The sequence below is a fragment of the Phacochoerus africanus genome, chromosome 7, assembly GCF_016906955.1.
Source record: "Phacochoerus africanus isolate WHEZ1 chromosome 7, ROS_Pafr_v1, whole genome shotgun sequence".
NCBI lineage: Eukaryota > Metazoa > Chordata > Mammalia > Artiodactyla > Suidae > Phacochoerus > Phacochoerus africanus.
In genome coordinates this window covers 34477186-34489401 of record NC_062550.1, presented here as the reverse complement: position 1 = coordinate 34489401, position 12216 = coordinate 34477186, and the positions used below count along the sequence as shown (strand labels likewise).

General features: G+C 42.4%; 1 protein-coding gene across 5 annotated transcripts in view; it reads left to right on the top strand.

Annotated features, from left to right (window-relative positions):
• GRIP1 (glutamate receptor interacting protein 1) overlaps nucleotides 1-12216 on the top strand; it is a 761849-nt gene that overhangs the window by 681793 nt on the left and 67840 nt on the right. The window lies entirely within an intron of this gene.

Here is a 12216-nt window from a genome sequence, read left to right as displayed (position 1 = left end):
AAAAAAAAAAAAAAGCAACACCTGTGACCAAGGTGGCGGAGGCGGGAGGTAGGGGAGTCCCTTGCAGAAAAAGTGTGCGAGAAGCCTGTGTTGAGGTGCTTCACTACACTCTGTCAGAGAGCATTTTTGTCAGTGGCTAAGGCGTCAATCGAGTTCTCAGTTGGGCCGTATGAATGGGGGCTGTCCAGTTCAATGTTGACAATATCAATTTAAATACCGAAAAGGAAGTGTTATGAATAACCAACAAAGCACACATATCTGAAGACGACACCAAGAATGGTGGTACCACAATGTGAAATAAATGTCAAGAACAAGTAGCCATGTGTCTGAGAGCTTCCCCGGGGCTGGAAGAAAAGTAAGACCAACATATCTGACATGCCTCTGAATAGAAGTGGGATTTTGGAGACTCCAGACCTATTCTAGGTGCTATTGAAGTCGCTTAGGTCTTAATTGGGCCTCCTGCCATCTCAGTTTGTTTATTACAAAGCCAAGATGGTATGCTGTTATTCTGTCAAAAACTGAGCTTGCTGAGATTAAGGAAGAGCTTATCAGAATTTACTGCTGTAAAAATGTTTGGGGCTCCAGGTGGCTTTGGCAACCCCCATGTAACTTTAGCCTCGTTCTCATGCATTCTGTTTACTCCATTCCATTCATTTAGTCCATCAGAATTGACACTGAAAGTGTTACTTCCTAGATTTGGGCAACGCATAGCCTGCTGGCTGCATAGAGGCCCTGCTTCCGCTCCATTCTTTCCTTCTCCTGCCTTCATGCAGTAAAGACACTCCAAGTACCCATGTGCCAAGGCCCTATCCTAAGTGTTGAGTCCTTAGAAATGCTTACTGCTGGTGCATGTACCGAAAACACCTCTTCCTCGGAGTCTTCTGATACCACGTTTGCCATGCTGTTATTTTACTCTCGAATTTTACCTAAGAAAATAGTCTTTTTAATTTTTTTTTCTTTTTACGGCTGCACCTACAGCATATGGAAGTTCCCAGGCTAGGGGTTGAATTGGAGCTGCAGCTGCCAGTCTACACCACAGCCATAGCAACACCAGATCTGAGCTGCATCTGCCACCTCCACCATAGCTTGCGGCAATGCTGGATTCTTAACCCGTTCAGTGAGCCCAGGCATCAAACCTGTATCCTCATGGACACTATGTTAGGTCTTTAACCTGCTGAGCTGCAGTGGGAACTCCAAGAAAATGGTCTCTTTTTTTTTTTTTTCTTTGCTTGTTAGGGCCTGACCTGAGACATATGGAGGTTCCCAGGCTAGGGGTCTAATCAATTTAATCAGAGCTACAGCTGCTGGCCTACACCACAGCCACAGCAATGAGTGATTCGAGCTGCATCTGTGACCTACACCACAGCTCATGGCAATGCCAGATCCTTAACCCACTGAGGGAGGCCAGGGATCAAACCTGCAACCTCATGGTTCCTAGTCAGATTCATTTCCACTGAGCCATGATGGGAACCCCAAGAAAATGTTCTTTTTAAATGCAATAGATGTATTCTTTTTTTTTTTTAAGCAATTTTATTTATTTATTTTTCTTTTCCATTGTGGTTTATTACAGGGTATGAATATAGTTCCCTATGCTATACAGGAGCTTATTGTTTATCTAGTCTATATATGGTAGTTTGCATCTGCTAGTCCCAAACTCCCAGTCCATCTCTCCCCTGCCCACCCCCTCCCCCTTGGCAACCACAGGTCTATTCTTTATATCTGTGAGTCTGTTTCTGTTTTGTAGATAAGTTCATTTGTGTCATAGTTTAGATTCCGCAGATAAGCAATATCGTACAGTATTTGTCTTTCTCCTTCTGGCTTCCTTAACTTAGTGTGATCATCTCTAGGTCCATCCGTGTTGCTGCAAATGGCACTATTTCATTCTTTTTTGTGGCTGAGTAATATTCCATTGTATTTATGTACCATATTGCTTTACCCCCCAGTCAATGGACATTTAGGTTGTTTCCATGTCCTGGCTATTGTGAATAGTGCTGCTATGAACATAGGGGAGCATGTATCTTTTTGAATTACAGTTTTGTCTGGATATATGCCCAGGAGTGGGATCAATGGATTATATGGCAATGCACAACAGATTTATTCTTAAAAATTAATACACCTAGGGCGTTCCCATAGTGGTGCAGTGGTTAACAAATCCGACTAGGAACCATGAGGTTGCGGGTTCATCCCTGGCCTTGCTCAGTGAGTTAAGAACCTGGTGTTGCCATGAGCTACGGGGTAGGTTGCAGACGCGGCTCAGATCCCGCATTGCTGTGGCTCTGGCATAGGCCGGTGGCTACAGCTCCAATTAGACCCCTAGCCTGAGAACCTCCATGTGCCATGGGAGCGGCCCTAGAAAAGGCAAAAAGACAAAAAAAAATTAATATACCTGAAGTATAATTTAATTATAAAAGAGACTATCCCTTTAAATACTAACCCTGTGATAGATTCCATTTTTAAAGTCTATGTTTATATGTTCAGTTCATTTCAGTTGTAGTCATGTACACATAACTACAAAATATTTTATTCACATAGAGAATGATTTAAAATTATGCTTTTTGATGGTGTTACATCTATACTAAATATTACTTCTAAAACTCATTTTAATACCAATAATAGAAACTATGCCCAAAGCCCCACAAGGGCAGCCTGATTTTAGGGAGCTATAAGCTAAAGCTCTTCAGAGAAGCCCAAAGTTGCATGCTATTCCTGGGTGGAGAAATGATATATGAGCTTGTCAAACATGCCTGTCAGCCCTTCTACAGCTCCATCCACACAACTCATCATCACCATCCTGAGTTTGTGTCTCCTCGTGGAATATACTCACATTTTGCCAGTTGAGAAAGCAGAATTTGCTAAAGGAAACACAGCAGGGTCCATTTTCAGGGTTGTCAAATAGCAAATCCCTAAGGCCCAGCACAGTTCCTGGCACATACGGGGTGCTCGTTAATCCCCGTCTTTGTTGAGAGAATGAGTCAGGAATCTGTGGGTGAACCATGTTCTTGTGACCATGTGAACCCCGGGAAACGAGGCTCTGAGGGCGATGAGGAATATTAGATGTTGGTGCCAAGGCTATTGCATGAACTGAAGAAGCATGACGTTGGAAAATGATGGAGGCTAAGGACTCAGAACCCAGACTGGCCCGCTCCCTGATTCTCTGGACCTCTGTGAACTCAGTTTCCTCACCTATAAAATGACCCACTATTACCTTCTGTGTCACCTTGTTGAGAGGAGTAAATCAGGTGCCCAGAACATATCGTGAACCCTAACGGATATTAATTATTACAATGATCATTATTTATTTTCCATATAGAGCTTCATGAAATATTTTAAACAAAATTCTACCCTGCAAAAGTTAGTGCCAACAATAACTACACTACTTCATCATAAGGACTTTAGTCAAAGGACTCTTCGCACACACACACAGGTACTTTTAGGGAAACCGAGGCACTACAGGGGTTGATGGGTGTTTCTCACTATTTTAATACAAAGTCCTCTTTTTGTATCTTCACCTTGTAAAAACTGAGTGGTGAGAGGCGGGCCTCCATCTCAGGAAACGAACCATCAGAGCCTTCACACTTGGCTTAAGGCTCACTCTTCATACCTAATTGACTGAGAAATGAGTCCTTCTGATTTTGGATGTGGTGAGCAGTTTTAGACTAATTTTCTTTGGTTCCTGATGAGATGTTCATAGCACATTAGCATCAGGCATTACTTTTATCGATGTTATTGCTGTAATATGGAGTAATTTATTACAGCCAATAAAGTGGAATGACCTAGCAGAAGGATGTAGTTTGGGACAAGAAGCAGCCTCCTGAAGTTCTGACACCTCAGCCAATCAGAGACCAGAGAAGCTCTGACACCTCAGCCAATTAGAGACCAGAAAAGCTCTGACACCTCAGCCAATTAGAGACCAGAGCCTATACCTGCCAGTGCAGCTCACCTGCCTTTCAGGTCAGGGAACCGTGGTTGTCTCTGCCAGGTGTAGTGTCAGTAAAGACCTTTCGATATTGATGTTTTCTTTTGAGGTTTTATTACAAGGAATTTTATCTACTTTGTACCACGCATGGCATTAAGCAGTTTAGATGTTTTCCACATTTCAGCCTCAAAGCAGCCCTATAACATCTGTGCCCATTTTACAGAAAGGAAAGTCAGGCTCAGCTGAGAACCTGCTCAAAGACAGAACTAATAAAAGGCTAAGCAGGGATTCAGACCCATTCTGTATGATGTAACATTGGCTGCCCTGTCACACCACCACTCATCCCTGTCACCCTCTAATTGATGCATCTTCCCAGATCCTACATTAGAAAAGCAAAGGACAGCATTTTGTGAGTGCAATTAATTCATTGCCTTTCCTTTTTCACTGTGACTAAATTGTCTGTGGGGGAAAAAGGCTTACCTTTTAAAATAGAATCATAAAGCAGCCTTTATAACAAGCACAACCAATCTGTCATGTTCGCCTTAAGTCTTAAATGTATTTAGAAGAGAACGGTTCATGGTTTTTTGCCAACTTTGTGATAAAAACTCTACTCACTGCTCCATTTCAAATCAAATAACTAGTTTTACTTGCCAGAGAATATATACATATATTTACAATTAAAGTAAAATTGAATGATTGTGTGAAAGAGAGAGAGTATGTGTGTGTGTGTGCATTTGAATGCTTCTCTAATGTAGTTTGGACAGTTTATCAGGCCTTTTGAATGAATTACATTAACTAGTAGAGTAAGTTCCAGGAAGGGTTAGACATTATAGAATGTTCTTGGGATGATTCACATTTAATTTGCTTCAACATTCAGAAGATTTCACCTCTCTTCAGGTACAGAAAAGTTGTGTTAAACAAAGGATAGGGAGCATCATGTTCTACCTCTTCCAACAACTGTTTGAGAAGGAAAGAATCCACATTCACTGTGAGAACCAGTTTCTGACGGTGACAGACGACTAATGATTTTAAAACTTCAGGAGTCAAAAGATGATACCTTGGACACACACATTTAGCTCTGCTACCCCATACCCCCTTTTATTATTTTTTGGCCACACCTGTGGGATGTGGAAGTTCCAGAGCCAGGAATCAAACCCATGCCACGGCAACCCAAGATGCTGCAGTGACAACATGGGATCCTTAACCCACTGTGCCATAAGGGAACTCCCCATACCCAATTTTAAAATGACAGGATAAGATTTTTCAAATAGCGAAAACTCCTGAGAAGAAAAGTAGAATAGAGAACAGTAACTACATTTGGAAGTGGCAATGAAGATGGAGAAAGATTAATTTAAAGAAGCAGAGGGAAAAGCTGACAATAAAGTTGACTTGCATCCTACACTCCCAGCAAGGTGGAGCGGTGGAATCAGGAACTTCTGGAAGGGAGAGTGATGGGAAAACTAAGAAAGCTGGAGGATTGGTTGAAGTTCTGCTAAGAATGAATTAGCCCTTTAGATGCCTTTCCCCACCCAGCACTGCCAAGCTCTGCTCCCCTTCCAGGCAGAAGCCTGGTTTTATCCTGTGGAAAGTATGAAGGGCGGGGGGCGGGGGGGGGGATCTCTGGACTGGGAGGGCACAGCTGAGGGCACCAGTCCTGCTCTGAAAGCAGAAATTTCATTGAAACACTGACTGTGGAGGCTGCGGGTTTTCTCCCAGAAGCTCAAAGAAGCCACGTAGCCAGGCTTAATCCCCTCCAAGTGGGAGGAAGAATCGGGGCCAGGTGACCCAAAGAAACTGCATGGCCTGAGCTATACAGTGACTGTCATAAGCACCAGGCCCCATTCAGGTGCACCAAGCTTTCAAACAGCTACTTTGTTGGGCCATCATTAATGGGAACAGCTAAGGAAAAAAAAAAAAAAGGCATTTAGAGGAAAGAATCTGATATTAGAGACTATCAGTAACAAAGAAAAGAAAATAGAGAAACAGCACATGTAGGAAAAGAAAAAAAAGACCAAAAAACCCCCAATCATTAGCATCATTTGTATCCACAGGCAGGGGTGGCGAACACTGAAAACTATTATGCCATAGTCTCTAGAGGAGAGTAAAGAGCTCTTGAAAAGTAAGACTGGAGTTCCCGTCGTGGCTCAGTGGTTAACGAATCCGACTAGGAACCATGAGGTTGCGGGTTCAATCCCTGGCCTTGCTCAATGGGTTAAGGATCCAGTGTTGCCGTTACCGTGAGCTGTGATGTAGGTCGCAGACGTGGCTTGGATCCTGCATTGCTGTGACTCTGGCATAGGCAGGTGGCTACAGCTCCGATTGGACTCCTAGTCTGGGAACCTTCATATGCCGCAGGAGCAGCCTTAGAAAAGGCAAAAAGACAAGAAAAAAAGAAAAGTAAGATGATAGCAGAAATGAAAGAATTCAACAGAAATTTTTGAAAAATAATGTTGAGGAAAATTTCTAGATATTAGGACAAAACAACAAATACATAAGTGAAAAACAGAACAGTGATATAATAGAGATAGAAGAGAATAAATAGGAAAATATACAAGATAAGCCCAAATAACAATATCCAAATAGCAGACATTACAAACAGAACAAAGAAAAAAAAAGCATCAAGGAGATATTTTCATAAATTTTCTAAAATTGATGGCCATAAGTTTCCAAATGGAGAGTTCCCTGGTGGCTCAGGGGGTTAAGGATCTGGTAATGTCCCTGCTGTGGCTCAGGTCACTGCTGTGGTGCGGGTTTGATCGATGGCCCAGAAACTTCCCCATGCCATGGGTGTGGCCAAAAAAAAAAATGTTTCTGAATGGAAGGTTCCAAGAACTAAGGATGAAAACAGAACCACACCAAGGTAAGTCATCATGAGATTTGGAAACACTGGGAAAAAAAGATAATCCTACAGGCTTCCGAGACAGGAGGCAGAGCAGTGGGGCAGTTTTCACACAGCGTATCAGAATATAATAATCAAATAATCACAATGGCATCAGACGTCTCAGCAAATAGCAACTCTGGAAGCTAGAAACCAATGGAAGAGTGCCTTTGAAATTCTGAAGATAAAGAATTCCAGCCTAGGAGTTCCCTTTGTGGCTCAGAGGAAACAAATCTGACTAGCGTCCATGAGGACACAGGTTCTATCCCTGGCCTCACTCAGTGGGTTAAGGATCCAGCATTGCTGTGAGCTGTGGTGTAGGTCACAGAGGCGGCCTGGATCTGATGTGGCTGTGGCTGTGGCCAGCGGCTGTAGCTCTGATTCGAATCGACCCCTAGCCTGGGAACTTCCGTGTGCCTCAGGTACGGCCCTAAAAAGCCAAAAAAAAAAAAAAAAAAAGAATTCCAGCTTTGTATTCTCCTAGTAAAGGTGGAAGTAAAAAATGACATCCCAACTATGCAAGAATTCAAAATACTCTCCTCCCTTGAATTATGTTACTGCCTAGGAAGCTCTTGGAGAGTGTGTACCAACAAGAGAAAGTAAAGCCAGAAAGAGGGATAATTGGATTCAGGATGCAAGAGAGAAGTGTTAAAAGATAAACTGAGGCAGAGTCAGTATTTTCAGAGTTTGAATAAAGTTGATTTGAATCTGGCAGCACCAAACCGAAGTGGTTAGGGACATTCCCCCAACAAAAGTCAGAGGAACGGGAGTTCCCGTCGTGGCGCAGTGGTTAACGAATCCGACTAGGAACCATGAGGTTGCGGGTTCAGTCCCTGCCCCTGCTCAGTGGGTTAACGATCCGGCGTTGCCTTGAGCTGTGGTGTAGGTTGCAGACGCGGCTCGGATCCCGAGTTGCTGTGGCTCTGGCGTAGGCCGGTGGCTACAGCTCCGATTAGACCCCTAGCCTGGGAACCTCCATATGCTGCGGGAGCGGCCCAAAGAAATAGCAAAAAGACAAAAAAAAAAAAAAGTCAGAGGAACGATATTTAGAGGAAGAACGGAAGCAAAGAGAGGAAGTTATTTGATTAAAAAGCCTAGTTGGCCATTTGTGATCAGTTGTCCTTAGTGTTTGATCTTATAACCGTGAGGCATTTACAAGCTTAGATTTTGGTTATTTTCCATCAGCCACCACGGCCTTAGAGCCACCTCAGTCTAAACGGCTTCTTGCTTAATTCATTTAACAAAAATGAAAGAACAGCTGTTCCCAGGGTCTGTGAGAAGAAAGTTCCCAAGGTCTGTGTAGTAACGATAGACAGCAAACAGTCCAGAAGGGTTGGAAACCTTTCATTGAATATCTCATATGAAATAACATATTGAGAGAGGACATAACCTGGGAAATCTGACGAATTCATGATAAACACTAGAAAATTAAGCCAAGACATCAAGACAACAGGGAAAATAAATCCTGCAGAAAAGGCAGGTAATCATGCCTTGCAAAATGACTTGTCTTCAATTACTATGTACAGTCATACTAAAGGAAATACTAAATACTAATTTTATAGAAATTATAACAAAACTGTATCGGAAGAAAGGGGGAGACAAAAAATGTATATGAGTATGGTGGTGGGATAGAAGGGAAAGAGAACTCGCTCTTGCCTCTTTCACACTAGAAAGTACATAACACTGAAAAAATAAGTAGCAATAGTTATATACTAACAATATAGAAATAGCCAAAATTTGCGTCTGGGGAAGCAGAAATGAAGGACTGCTCTTCCAGTTGTAGGCGTGTATCATTTTGACATAACTAAAAAGTAACAATTTTAAAGTATTATAGAAAATAGTTTCCTTGTGAAGATCAAGAAGGTATACCCAGGAGCAGCCTGAAAAATATCAATTACAATAATATTACACAAATGGATATTTGTGAATTGGGATAACATTTCCAGTGAGATCTTCTTGCTGGGTTGCAAGAGCCATAAAAGACAGGACAAGGATGAGTTTTGAAATGGCTTGTAGATGATTCAAAAAATGCAGTGCTGGAAACAACAAAAGCCATTGAACCCTTGTCTCCCAAATCACACATATGAAACACATGTATTATGTTTCTGGAAGAAGTGACAATGACAGACTTGGTCTCAAGAGCAATGGGCTCGTTAGAGGGCTGGAGTACAGGGCTAGAAATAGAATACATACAAAAAAAATAAAAATCATTAAAAAAATTAAATTAAAATTTAAAAAATACCTGAAGATCTGGTATTGAAAAGTGAAACCAGAAGCATCTCTCAAAGTCTGCCCTCTATCCTAAATACCAGAACACCTGCTTCAATGTCTATAACCCCAAAGGGGAGACTGAAGAATTCTTATCTTGAAAACTCAGTTACTCCAAATAGCAACACTGGAGAGTCCCGCCAGTGGAATCAGATTTGCTCCTCTGTGGATCATCCATGAAAACAGCCAACAAGCACTGCTCATTTGAGGAAAGACTTCAGTCCAAAAAAGAGAGCACATGATAAAGGAGGAAAACTTTGGGGGAAATAGTAAAGAAAGTAAGGAGCAGGAAACTTAACTGTGTAATTAGTATCCTCAAAGAAAAGGGATGTTGCATTAAAAACAAAAAACGAAAAAACAACAACAACAAAAAAACCTGGAGTTCCCATTGTGGCTCAGCAGGTTAAGAAACCACCATAGTGTCTATGAGGATGCCGGTTCTATCGCTGGCCTCGCTCAGTGGGTTAAGGATCTGGCGTTGCCACATGCTTCGGCATAGGTCACAGAAGAGGCTCAGATCCGGTGTTGCTGTGGCTGTGGAGTAGGCCAGCCATAAATGAATGAATGAGTGGATGGACGAAAAAATAAACAAACCTAACATGAGAGATACAAGAGGAGAGTTTGAATTAAAATTATTTTATGAAACATGAGTGGGGGGAAAGGCAGGATTTTATTTTATTTTTATTTATTTTTTGCTTTGGAGGGCCACACCTGTGGCATGTGGAAGTAGGGGTTGAATCGAAGCTGCGTCTCCCGGCCTACACCACAGCCACTGCAGCTCAGGATCCAAGCCTCGTCTGCAACCTACACCACAGCTCAGGGCAACGCTGGATCCTCAACTCACTGAGTGGGGCCAGGGATCAAACCCATATCCTCATGGATACTGGGCAGGTTCTTAACCAGCTGAGCCACAACAGGAACTCCCAGAAAGGCAGTATTTTAAATTTCATCAGCAAACAGGATATTTTGCATCCTTGTTCTTTCCCTTTTGTCAGACTTTCAGTTCTGGAGGTTTGCCCACTTTATATTGAGATTCCAAGAGGTTGTGGTTGGTTTTTTTCTCTTTGCCCTCCTCTTTTAAACCACTGTCTTGATCCATTTAGTAGCCCTCCTTCCCATATAATGTAAACAGCTGGAATCACTTCACAGCAGAGAGAAAACTATTTCATGTTTAATGAACTCATGAGATTTAACTAGCCTGCCTCTCCTTTTTAACCAACTTCACCAGCGTTTCAGGGCCAGTGCCCCATCAGACGTGCCCAGCCCACAGTTGCTGTTCAATATATATGCGTTCAATGGATGATTCTGTGGAGAAGCCCAATCAAATGCAAAGAAAGCCCTGATTCTCATTCAAAGGGTCACAGAGCCCTCAGGGGCGAGGCAGGTCTGTGACTGAGTAAGGACAGTGGCAAATGGGAGACCAAAGACGAAAAGAGAAAGGGGGAAACGGAGGCCAATGATGTTGGATAAGCAGAATAATAAACCCTTATGTAGTGTATTCTGTGTGCACTGGTCCAGTCACTTTACATATGAAAACTCAGTCCTTACAACAAAACCTCTATGAGATAAACACTATTATTCTTCATCACTATCCTACAGACCAGGAAACTAAGGTCCCTAAACATTATGTCCTCAAGCTTGTAGGGCTTATTCATGGAAGAGGCAGGATTGTGAACCCCAGCATTCTGGCTGCCAAGTCTTGCCTCCTAATTGCTATGCCATATTGCCTTTCTGAATTTTTTTTTAATCTTTTTAGAGCTGCACTCACGGCATATGGAGGTTCCTAGGCTCGGGGTCAGTTTGGAGCCACAGCTGCTGACCTATGCCATAGCCACAGCAATGGTGGATCCAAGCTACATCCTGCACCTCCACTGCAACTTGACGCTGGATCCTTAACCCACGGATCGAGGCCAGGGATTGAACCCTCATCCTCAGGGGTACTAATCAGGTTCTTCACCCCTGAGCCGCAACAGAAACTCCTCTCTGATTTTTTTTTTTTTAAGAAGCTATACATCTGCATGAAACCTGCTAATTTTTAAATGTTGGCAACTAATTTAATTTTTTAAAGCACTACAAGTCAAGCAAAACCTGCTTGGTTTGTGACTTCCTCAGATAGCGGAGAATAAAAACATGGTGCTAGGGTGTGCAAGCCATGACTGAGCCCTCAAAGCCCCAAAAGCATGGCCACATTTAACGTGCCCTGGTAGGCACAGTAGTGACAGTGTTGGGAGCTCATACAGAGTTGGACCCACTTCTGGGTTCAACTTCATCCCTCCAGTGGGCATCACTTCATCACTCCAGTGGGCATCTGCCCTGGTGAACCTTTCACGCCTCCAGGACAGACTTGGTTAATAGAGAAAGAGAAGAATGTCATACATGGCCAACGTATGTATCTGTAGACACTAAGAAGTTTCAGACCTCCCTGCAAAGTTGTGTGGGTTTGTCCAGAGGTCACAGTGATATTTTCCTCTGTTAAAAGGATGAAAGAGATGGGCTTGATGTATCTTGTTGCCTATACTGTTTTTTGTTTCAGCCCTTTTTAGTAGAACATGGTTTAAAAGGGGGGGGAGGGACATTGAGTGCTCTGTGATGGTTACTAAAGCTTGAGGAAATATTGTGTAAATTCATTGGCTGATGCTGGAAAAGTCGTATTTGCAGGTCATTACAAAGGTTTTGTTTCTGTGCCCTACACCCAGAACAATTTGCTGTTCTGAAATGTAACATGAGTAAAAATGCTGGACTTACATTTCTCAAGTGGAATTATATCAAGTCATCAAGTGGAGGTTTAAATTATGAATTGAATTAGGTGCTGTGAAAGAATGTTTTGCATTCTTTGTTAGAAGCTAAGAGTAATGATCAAATCAAGTCCCATTAACGTTTCCTGTGGACTAACTCAGACAGTGAGTAAGGTATTGGTATATGTGTTTGCTTTTTCTTCCAATGATGTGTTGAGATATTAAACCATCTGTTCTTGTGCATAAACATTTTCCTGGGATTCAGATGGGATATGGGCTATGTTATGGTTCTGTGATTATTATGGGGTGATCAGACTGTTGGTAATAAAATCTTACTTTAGGGGCCTTTTAATGATCCTTAAAAGAAAATCACTCCAGGCTTCAGGTTGGCAAAACATCTCCTCTTGGAGGCAAATTGT